General features: G+C 36.0%; 1 long non-coding RNA gene across 2 annotated transcripts in view; it reads right to left on the reverse strand.

Moving 5' to 3' along the window:
* The window catches only part of LOC112488046 (uncharacterized), a 232,748-nt gene extending 224,582 nt beyond the window's left edge, over positions 1-8,166 (reverse strand). For both annotated transcript variants that reach the window (XR_003051728.1, XR_003051727.1), the window contains exon 1: positions 7,858-8,166. This is a non-coding gene — a long non-coding RNA (uncharacterized LOC112488046). The remainder of the gene's footprint in view (positions 1-7,857) is intronic.
* Between the last annotated feature and the right edge of the window lie 2,962 nt (positions 8,167-11,128).

The raw sequence follows: 11,128 nt of genomic DNA on the forward strand, positions 1-11,128 counted from the left end.
GCAATTTAGCTCACTGTACTGTACACAAGCAGACAGTCTCACACACAGCGAGAAGAGAGAGCGACAGGGAGAGCAAGAGAGACAGAGAGAGAGTTAGAGAGAGACAGCCAGCCAACCATATCTTAGCAATTGGTCTAAAACTGTCCCATCAGTGTAAATGAATGTCAGTATTAAACAAGCATAAGTGAGAGTGAAGCTCATCTGTCTAAGGACTAAGGACTTCTGCGTTTCACTTTGAGTAGGAAATAAATACAGTAACTAAATGACAAATTAAAATTTCAAATAAAAAAGGCGATAAATAGGATTGTATGTCATTGTCATATAAAGTCGTTCTTGGCATCACTTTGGAGGGCACACAACCAAAAGAGATCATTTTATCTTAATGTAATACAAACCAGCCAGTGTTAAACTCTACTAAGCTTTAATGCATTGGTTGTGTGTTGTTTCAATAGTGTGGTCAAGAAAAATGTTTGGGTGTGTGAGAGAAAGTAACATTTCTGGGACAACAACAGTATTTTTTTTTTTAATTTTCAATAGTACTATGTTTTTATAATTGTGGGTCTTTAAGTGTGTTACTTGGTGCTCATTGTCATTTATATTAGCACTTTAAACATAATAAGTAAATCTAAAACCTATAAAACACACATGTATTTGAATGGGAGCTCTGAATGGCTCACAGCCACACCACAGGCTTGTCCAATAAAGGTCAACAGTGCTGCTACCCATCTGAATTATTTCACCATCGAGGCCATCTGCGTCATACTGTATTTCTGAGCTGCAGGGGAACAGAGTGAACTTGTGAAAACAGAGTTACATTAACACTGATCAGCAGTTATGGATAACTACCATCCTCAGAAGAAGAACAGTTTGCTTAGTTGCAATTAGTAACACAGGAACACGAACATAACATAAAATTGTAAATCAGCCAGAAGTGGTTGTGGAAGTCAACTGAAGTCGGTGTGAAATGAAGGATTATCTTATTTTATTTTTAATCAAATAAAATAAATAAAAAACAGTAAATGGACATTTTCAACATTTATTAATATGGTTAACAGTTTCATGCAATTCGTGCAATTTCTACTCAGATTAGCTCATGTTCTGGGGTGATGATGAGGTTTAAACTAGTGTTTTTCATCCTTTGGGTGGCCTGACTCAAATGGGGTCATCAGAAATGTCTTACAAAAATACTGATAAAAAATATTTTTTCAATTAGTTATTATTCTTTATTTTAATTGTGATATTAAACACACCAAACAATATTAAACAACAGTATTTTTTCACAAGACAATCGGATGAGAAAAGACAACCTTACACACACACACTCACAAGACACCATGAATTCATGCCCTAAGGCCATTTGGTGCAGAAAGTGGGGCCATAATAAATTATTAGCAGCTTGTTGATCATCTGAGTTTCTGTTTCTGAGGGTGGTCTACACATGGTAACCAGGTCAGATACATCTTTTAGAGCCACACCAGATTAATTCTCAAGAAACTAAACACACACTTATTTGGCAACATGAGTATATAGTTAAGGTAATATATACTGTATACTGTACATATACACACATAGCAGGTCAGAATAGTCAGGCAAGGTGTGTCATGGTTGTGATTCCTTGGCGTCAGAGACAGATTCCACAAAATCACCTGTTACTGTTTTGCTTGTCATTTATGCTACAATAAATAAATAATGCACGCAGGCTCACTAGCATGTGTTGCACTTGCAGTTTTGCCACATCATATTTGTCTGTAAACCTCTGTGCTGTTACACCAACCTGTGTCGCATCTATGTGTGTCTACTTGTCTCTTTCCGTCTGTCATTCGTGTCTACCCTTTCTGTGCTCTATCAATCTCAGAATGTTGTCACCTACTGTAGCAGAACATCTGTGGGAGGTGCCTTTCCGACTGCAAATCCATGCATTCAGGTGACAAGCTCTTAGCATTCAGATATTTGTTCACAGAAAGGCAGAACACGCAGATTGACTCCCATGCACTGGAGTGTTCGCACAAAGACACAGCTACTCTCACAGAGAGGTATTTAAACCTTTAGCTATTGGCTTATTGCAGTACTTTTTGTGCAACAAAGAATAAAAATATATACCTAAATTCTGAAAACCGAATGAACATTTTTTAAAATTTTGTTATGTTTCAAAATGTAATGAGATTTGAATGTTGACGGCTCCATCAAATTGATGAGCTCTCTGCTATATTGAGCCTACATGCAATCTACTTGTTGATAGCTGGACTCCAAACCCAGACCTGTAAAAAACAATTGTCAGAAAAATTACCGCCTCTAAACTTTCAAGTGCATTCTGTTGTTGTGTGCCGTCTATAAAAAGCGAAAAAACTTGAGCACTAAATCTTTAAGTCAGGGTGATTTTGCAAATTTAATTCATACTAAAGAGAGCCATAATCTGCCTTATAAAGTAAGGCAGAAGGAGGCGGTTGAAAATGTTGTTTTTTACAAATACAAATAAATAATAATACTACTACTAATAATAATCATGATCATCATCATCATCATCTAGTCATTTTTGACTAGACATCCCTACTTTAGCAATGCTGAAAATGAATCTCAATACAACCCAACAACGTGCATTGCAATAAGTAAAAATGAACACGATTGATGAGCTGCATGAAGCCTGTTTACTTATCCCTCTTTCCCGCCTTACTCTCTCTCTCTCTTTTCCAATGTTTCATACTAAGGAACCACTTTATCGTCCTTCGTCTTCTTCTCTATTTTCTTCTTTCTTTTTTACACCTATGCCGCTTTCATCGTTTTCATCTGTAGCTAACGTGTAGGTGCCCACCTTCTCTCCTGCCCCTTCGGCTCAACAGCACCACCAAGTGTCCCACAAACGTCACCACATTTTCCAATCACCGGAGCTGATGAGATTTTCATTTAGAACATCTGCTCATAGCTCATTTCTTCCCCCTCACTCATTAAGGGCATTAGATTTTTATTGATGTCAGCTTCGCCTGCATATTAATGATTTATATGTGTGCCCACCGTAATAAGTTTGATTAATTGAACAAGACTTCACCGTGATGCCTTCTAGGTGACGACAATCACCAGGACGCAATTATCTTTTTTAATAAAAACAATGAAGTGCAGGTAAACAATAATCTTGTCAACACAATCGTTTGCTTGGAATGAAAGTAAACAAAGGAAGTGGCAAGAGTGTGATAAAGAATGTTTTCACCTAAATTATACAGTTCTTCGGGGATGTCACTGTACACCACGAGTGTCCCTTTAGGAACACTGCACAGCTGTCTGTATAAGTGTAAGAAACTGCTGCGTTCTGCATCACAGTTCACTCTCGTACACACGTGATTCTATAGTAGTGGTTAGCACGCCTGCCTGCAAGGGGGCAGCCTGTTGCAGGAGTTCTGCTGTTAACACAAAAATTTCTGAAGTGTGGGATCAATAAAGTTAAAACTATTGTTATCATCTGTCTAATTAGTTGTCAGACAAAGAATAATAACATTATGTTCTGTTTTTAATATCTGTTGTTATAGCTACTTGAGCCACTTCCTGGAGAATGTTACAGGGGGAAGTGGGGCTTATTCAAGGTAGCGTGGCGCCAAAGGGGGATTACATCATGGAAAGGTTGACAACGCATAACACGCTGAAATATGAGCCACGTTCCATTTATTGTCAACAATATTAGCTCATAATGTACAAAAATGACCTGGAACTGTTTCAAGTTCATGTTTTATCTGTCAACGTAATGACCAAATATTGTACAGGTTAAGGGCCTACAACTTCTAACATCAAAAAGGCCATTTTATTGTTTTACCATCAAATAGAATTCACTTCAGGCGACAAAACGTTCCAACTATTTTAAAGAAGGTAATAGTGCAAAATGACAGAAGAAGCCACAGGCTGCCACCTCCTGGAGTAAACTTTGTAGTTAAACAATAATTGAATTAACAAAGAGTTCTGAATAAGATCTAGCTAATAATGTTAACACAGACATTTTAACACTCAGGTTCCAGTTTTCCTAATTTCAATTTTGGAAAAGTCTCTCACTCTCACTCAACCCAGTGCAAAGTAATGTCATCATCAACCCTATGTTTGCAAATGCAAAAGCAGGCTAAATATTATACACCAAAATATGCTACTGGAATATAGTAAGTGTAAAATGATGAAAGTGCAGGATTTTAGTCAAGAAGGCATTTGAAATTAACAACATCAGCTGTATTATGCTGTACACCAGAAGCAAGAGAACTCGCCTATATCTTACTGTTGTGATAACAGCGGTTCCAGTATAATATTGTAGCCGGAAACATTAGATGTAATTGTATTAGAGAACATTTCAACACCCTGACCCTTGAAGTCAAGCTCTGCACTCTTTCTGGGTAATATACAGTATCCATCATCAGCCTGGCCCCTGGAGGTGTTTTTCTTAATACGAAGCTGTAATACAGTTTGCTGCTGTAGCTCCTCTCACAAACTGCCTCATCTACCAGTAATAGCAGATTGTCACTGCATACATTTCCCATAGGAGACTTTTTCTGTTCCCAGAGTGAAGGTGGATGTGGACATGGGTTGATTAAATGGGTTTATGAGAGACTGGGGTTTCCATCAAAAGTGGGCATCTATGACAAAAAGCAGGTTGTGGCCCCTATAGGGTGAAACATTGGGTATATGTACATGGACTAAAACTGACAGGATACAGAACCTGTCTGGAAGCTGCTATTGATCGAGGTGATATACGATGGAACAAGTAAAAAAAATAATACAACTCTAATGCATAATGTATAATGTATTTTGAATAAAAAATGTGATTTTGCCAGTTGGTACCCATTTTATACACACTTGTCTCTGTTGTATTTGCAGTACAACATGTACATATTTTCTATGATCATTCACATAGTGTATATATATATATATATATATATATATACACACTATGTGAGATATAATNCTCACTGTTCAGTAAAGTCCTCCCAGCAAGTACTACATATGATGGATTTTAAATCCATCATATATCACATAGTGTGTGTATATATATATATATATATATATATATATATACACACACTATGTGATATATGATGGATTTAAAATCCATCATATGTAGTACTTGCTGGTAGGACTTTACTGAACAGTGAGATCTGCAAGCAATTGAAAACAAAAAACTGAATATTTAAACACTATGCAAATACCACAGACATATCTATTCATTCCATATATAGCTGATGACCAGAGGGAGTATATGAAGATCAAAGCAGCAGCATAAATCTTCAGCCACTGTTGGAGATTTATGCTCTATATGCCACAGTCACCATCACCACCCACCAGCTGCTTTACAGTACCAACTGAAGAAGGTGAAACACGGTTTCAGAGACATCCATTAAGCTTGATCCTGCTGACATTACTGAGAAACCATCCAAATCAGGATAAAGATTTCTACAGGCAGTGAACATCAGAGGAGAAGGAGTGCAGTGACACTGTGTTGGAGGATGAACCAAGAGAGGTTTCCAGGGGTGGCATACTGGCCAGGAAATAAAGTACATCTGTATTCCAGAGACGGACATTCCAACTAGCAAATAAGTAATTCTCAAGTTATACAGCCCTGTCTTATTTTTTTGTTTGTTGGTTTTGTTTTATTTGTTAATGTGCACAGAGATTTTATTCTGCCACGGCACTCTTTGGCACTTGTTCCTTGTGTACCTAGACTGAGTCATGGTAACACATTACTTTACTATGGTTGTAAACAAGAATCCTGTAGATGATGCTTTTGTTTTTGTTTAGCTGTTACTCTACTCTCAGCTGCCATCTGTCACATTGATGGTGGTTCATCACGGGTCACCATGTGGTATCAGTGTCTTTCAGTCATCAGTAGAACCTTTCAGCCCTTTGATTAATTACAACTTTTTGATCCAACGTTCTTCTACTTCATGACTAGTCTTATGAGCTCCAAAATGTAATACTGAACCAAGTATTTCAATATTTTTTTTACAATTTTAACTTGCTCTCTTGCTTCTCTTTCTCTCTATACACATATTTATATAAGGATTATATATATACACATATACATATATAAACATAAATACTTCTATACAGACCACAGATTTGATATGATTCATGTTTTGTTTTTTGTTCACAAAACAGTATTATCACACATTTCTTTAAAACACTGAATGTGGAAAATGAGCTAGAGTTTGAAGCAAATCAAACTGTGCAGATGTATTATCCTTTGGACGTGGAGTGGACACAGTGGAAAATAAGAAAATAAAAAAAGAACTATGGAGAAATATTTGCAATAATGCCAGCAGACTGCGTCCTGCTCGTTTCTTTTCTGCTTCTTCCTTAAATAATTTACCTTAAATAATTAGATTTGGTTGCTAATTGTTAAGTCCACTGCCCCTTGATACACAAGTGATAAAAATCTAGGTCAGGGCTCAGAGCAGGGACTCTGTTCAGCTGAAGCACTGGACAGAAGAGAAAGAAAAAGTATCCCTGCAAAGGTCAGACTATTCATCAGCTAAGGAGGTAAGCAGCCCCACAACTGGCACTTAAATTTAAATATTTAATTCTTAAACCACAACCTAAAGACCCACACACACACATTGAAACAGAGCCAACAATAATATATATAAGAGCCAGAGCAGTGTAAAGCAAAAGAGTGCCTCACACATCCTATTGAAAATGACTAGAGTAGCTAAGGTACCACAGCAGCGGTACTCAAAGTTCAAAGTCAAAGTACTCTGTCATATGCACAGTAAAACGTTCGATTGCACTCTCCAATGGAATTCTTAGATCAGGGTTGAACAGTTTCAGACTCCTAAAAGGAATAAATACTGAGCTCAGACATAGTGAAACACCAGGTACCTATTTCTATAAGAAAGAAAAAGCAGCATTCACTACACAGCAGCAATTACTGTTTGTTAGAGCAGCAACATTTAGCAGAGAAACAGAGGAACATCATGCCAGAGCACTAACAGTTTGTGAGAGTCTTATGCTACAACAGAAAAGGTTTGCTCACACAATATACAAGCAATGTTCAAGATCAACTATTTGTGCAATACACAATTTAAACTGTAGTGTACAGAAGAACTGGTAGTACTGCAAATAGTACAAAGATTAATTTTATTAAATCATGTCAGGCATCTACAGAGTAATAATGGTCCAGAGTCTGTCAACATGTACGGGAAAGCTAATAAACATTCATGTTCAGCTTATAAAAATATAGAATTTACTGGTTTGTGCATGTACATGTATGGAGTACGGACAGGAGGTACTAGGGTTGCCAGATGAGAAATTATGAAAAAAGAAAAAGAGAAACACTGTATTGTCAAACTTTGTCATGCACCCTCTCACACAACCACTGTCTTTATGCTTCATCCTGCAGCAAAATAAAAGTATCTTTTCTTTTGTACTTTCCCACACACGTCTCAACTCACTTTGTACTGATGTGGTATTTTGGTAATGAAGTGTTCAAGTAAAAAAAAAAACAACTTATTTTTAGTCCAAAATGCCCAAACTCTACTGCACACCTGAAATGACTCTTGTAAATTACTTACCAGAGTTTAAATACACATTGCTCTATAATGCACAAAAATCATACATTAATTTCAAACTTAACCTGGTGCCATGTATAAACACACCTTTGTATTTTGCATTAAATATTCAGCTTCCAAACAATACGTAGGTTAATGCAGACAAACTAAAATGAGCGCAACATTAACCTCCTCTCTTTTAAACTACTGTTTGTAATAAAATATCAACAGTGACTGCAAACGACGAAAGTGCGTCAAGCGTCATTTTATTGTTTTAACATACTATTTATATTGTTTATATGTGCGTTAATTGCCTACCAGCACAGGAGAAGCACACTTTTGGACTTACCTTTGGTTCCTTTTCCTACAGCTTTTCCACGTTGTGCGCGTCCATTTCGATTTCTTTAAGTGTCACAATTCCAAATTCCTCCACTACTGCAATTACTGTCTCGAGACACAACGATGCAACGTTCCTTCAACACACTGTACGACTCTTAGCCCGTGTTTTATTGTTGTGCAGTTGTCGTCAGTTGCTGTTGACAAACTTCCAAACATAATTCCTACCAGTGGTGCCCTCCAACGCTCGTTAGATTGTTGTCATCTAGAGGGCACTGTTTCATCTCTTATAAAACAAATCCAACTAAAACATCAGCAACCCTAACCCTAACAGCTGTTGCTTGATCACCCGTATATTTTAGAAAATGTTATTCTTTTTGTGTGTATTTATGAAATATTTTTGTTTTAATTTTAAGCCTTTTGATGGTGAGTTTTTTTGTGAAAAACTATTAGTGACATTTATTAAAAAAAAAAGCCCAACACGTGAATCAATGGTATGTAAGTAGTAAACCAAAAAATGAATGAAAGATTTAAAAATACTGACATAAATAAGACCACGTATGTTGGAAAATACTTTTTGAAGTAAATTTTATAGACTGACGCATGTCTTATTAGTTCAACATAGCAAAATTATAATTATGGGATAGAAATCATGAGATGAACATTCTGGAAAAATGTTTGTAATTGTCATTTAATACCAGATCTTTGGCAAAATATGTATTTTTTTAGCAAAATAAAAACAAATTCATTTATATGATTATCTTAACTTCCTTGAATTGTTGTGAAGTTGTCATTTAAAGTGTGACATTAAACATTTAATGGTTTATCTTTGAAGAGTTTATTTACCTTTATCTATCTATCTTTATAAAATTCACCAATAAAGAAAAGTCTCAGCTGGGAAGTTAAGATTTCAGTGTAACCTTTATCACTACTAATTTTGTCCTAATATAAAATATTTGTTCAACATTTCCAGGCATTGTTCTATGCATTATACCTGTGATAGCAGGGAACAATTTGTTTTTCTTTATCTCAAGGGAATATTGTGCAGTAAGTGCCAGCTTTAGAAAACCTGGCTTTTTTTTTATCCCTTAGGAAGTAGCTGTACTGAAGATGGAGCAAGCTTTTACTCTCTGGAAGATCCAGGACACCTTTTATCTTGTCACGCTGAAAATGCTTTTTCTCACCATTATTTGTGAAGGGAAAAATAAGAAACGGGAAAAAATAAATGAAAAACAACAGTGGTTTTTGGGATGCAGCCACAAATGCCTGCATCACATCAATTTTTGTAGAAATAATGCTGGCTTTTGGCTGGTTATAGAATCAATAACAACGGTTTTGCTGTATTATCAAATTCACACAAAACTTTCGGGCTCTTGTGTATAAATACTTCTTTGAATTTAACCACGTAACATGATAATTCAGGGTTTTTTTTGTTTGTTTGTTTGTTTGTTTTCTTTTGTTTTCTTTTGTTTTCTTTTGGTTGATGTCACTATTTGTAGTTGTGTTTGGGCATTTCTGTAGTCTACATTACTGTACCTATAATGACCACTAGATGTCCTTATCAGCCAGGTTAAAAATATTAAAAGACAGAATTTTAGGATATCGTGAATAAACAGATTTCTGCACATTGTGCGCAGTTACTCTAAATACTTTACATGTATTTTGTATATATGTATATTTTAAAGTTTAATAATCTTGCTGTAGTTAGTTAGCTATTTAGTATTAGTTATTTTTGTAAATGTGTTTACTGTGACCTCAAATATGCAAGCAGTAAAATAACATTTAACAGTTTTAAGTGTGCAATTAAAAGTTTTGCAGAGAACAGGGTCAGCCAGTAGCAATAAACAAATAAATAAATATTTGATTTTGGCGTCTCTACAAGGACGTGCGTGGGTTTAAGTGCACCTACATGTGTGCACACTCTCGGTAGCTGCTGCTGACTTCTTATCAAAAACAACAGTGAAGGTCAAATCAGAGGTCAGGAAAAGAGTGAATGTTGACAGTGGAGCAGCAGCAGGAGGAGCAGAGCTTTGCCATGACTCATGCAACCTTTTTGTTTTCTCCTCTGATCACAGTTTGATCACAGTTTAAATCAGTGATTCCCCAGACTGATTAGGAAGCAGTTTTATGCATGCAAGTGAACAATGAAAACTGCATGAATATTTTTAAAATCCAGGCCAAATAAACAAATGCGGATGAATATGTTGTCTCTGTTTTTGGTCGCTGTCCTTTGCCTCTGTCAGTTTGGCCCTTTGAGGGCAGTAAAATCAGACAGTAAGAGGAGTTGGATGAATTTTCAGATCATTTTGCAGCATGATTGTCTCAAAGTTACAACAGAGTAAGAGAAAAAGATAAATATATCACAGTATTTCATTTGAGTTCAGTTGTTTTCTGTACAAATGGCTGCAGCTCTGTGGGAATCTTACAGAGCAGTGCTGATCTGAGTTCAGCACTCAGAAAGGCTTTGACTCAACACAACAACTTCCCAAGTGCGGTATCAATAATGTTTAATGTAATGTAATATAATGTAATGTAATCCAATCTAATCTAATATTGCACAATATAATATAATACAACATAATGTTAGCCAAATTTACATTGGCTAAACAATTTGCTTCATTTAAAACCTTACAAGAACACACAGTGGTACAATTTAAATAGCTTGTAAGGCTTTAGGGAAATTGAATACTAAAGTTTCATTTCTAATTTGAAGTCATTGAAAAATATTCACGTCAAAGTCTATTTAAAATATTTAAGTGTCACGTTTAATTTGATGACAGACTCAATGCAGCAGTGTGAGAACTGGAGCAGGAGCGACACATCCACCGTCGTCATGCCTCAGACAAATAATGAACTGCCTTCATTTAAAATGCAATTATCCTCATTAAGGCATGAGAAGTAGAGGTACGTTAATGGCGCGTGAAAAGCCAAGCTTTTTAGGGGTCACCATAAACGAAAAGAAAAGAAAAGAAAAAAAAGATAAAATATGTGATGTCCCTTAATAACCACCAGATGGTGACTAAGTGCTGTGGCAATTTTTAATACGCTGAGAAACATGAAGAAAGGAAAGTGTGGCAATACAGCAAAGTTCTACTGCTAAGAGGTCATACAAATATGAACAAATGTATTCAGACTATATTCAATTAAATGTATTTTATAAATACTGACAACCTGAAGTACACCTCTGCTGCAGTATGCTGCAAAATTCCCAGCGATAAAGAACATGAACAAACCTTTCTGCATAAAAACAGGTTTTATTTTACATTCAAATGGCCCCCTAATAG

Source organism: Cynoglossus semilaevis, chromosome 14 (genome assembly GCF_000523025.1).
Source record: "Cynoglossus semilaevis isolate Cse_v1.0 chromosome 14, Cse_v1.0, whole genome shotgun sequence".
NCBI lineage: Eukaryota > Metazoa > Chordata > Actinopteri > Pleuronectiformes > Cynoglossidae > Cynoglossus > Cynoglossus semilaevis.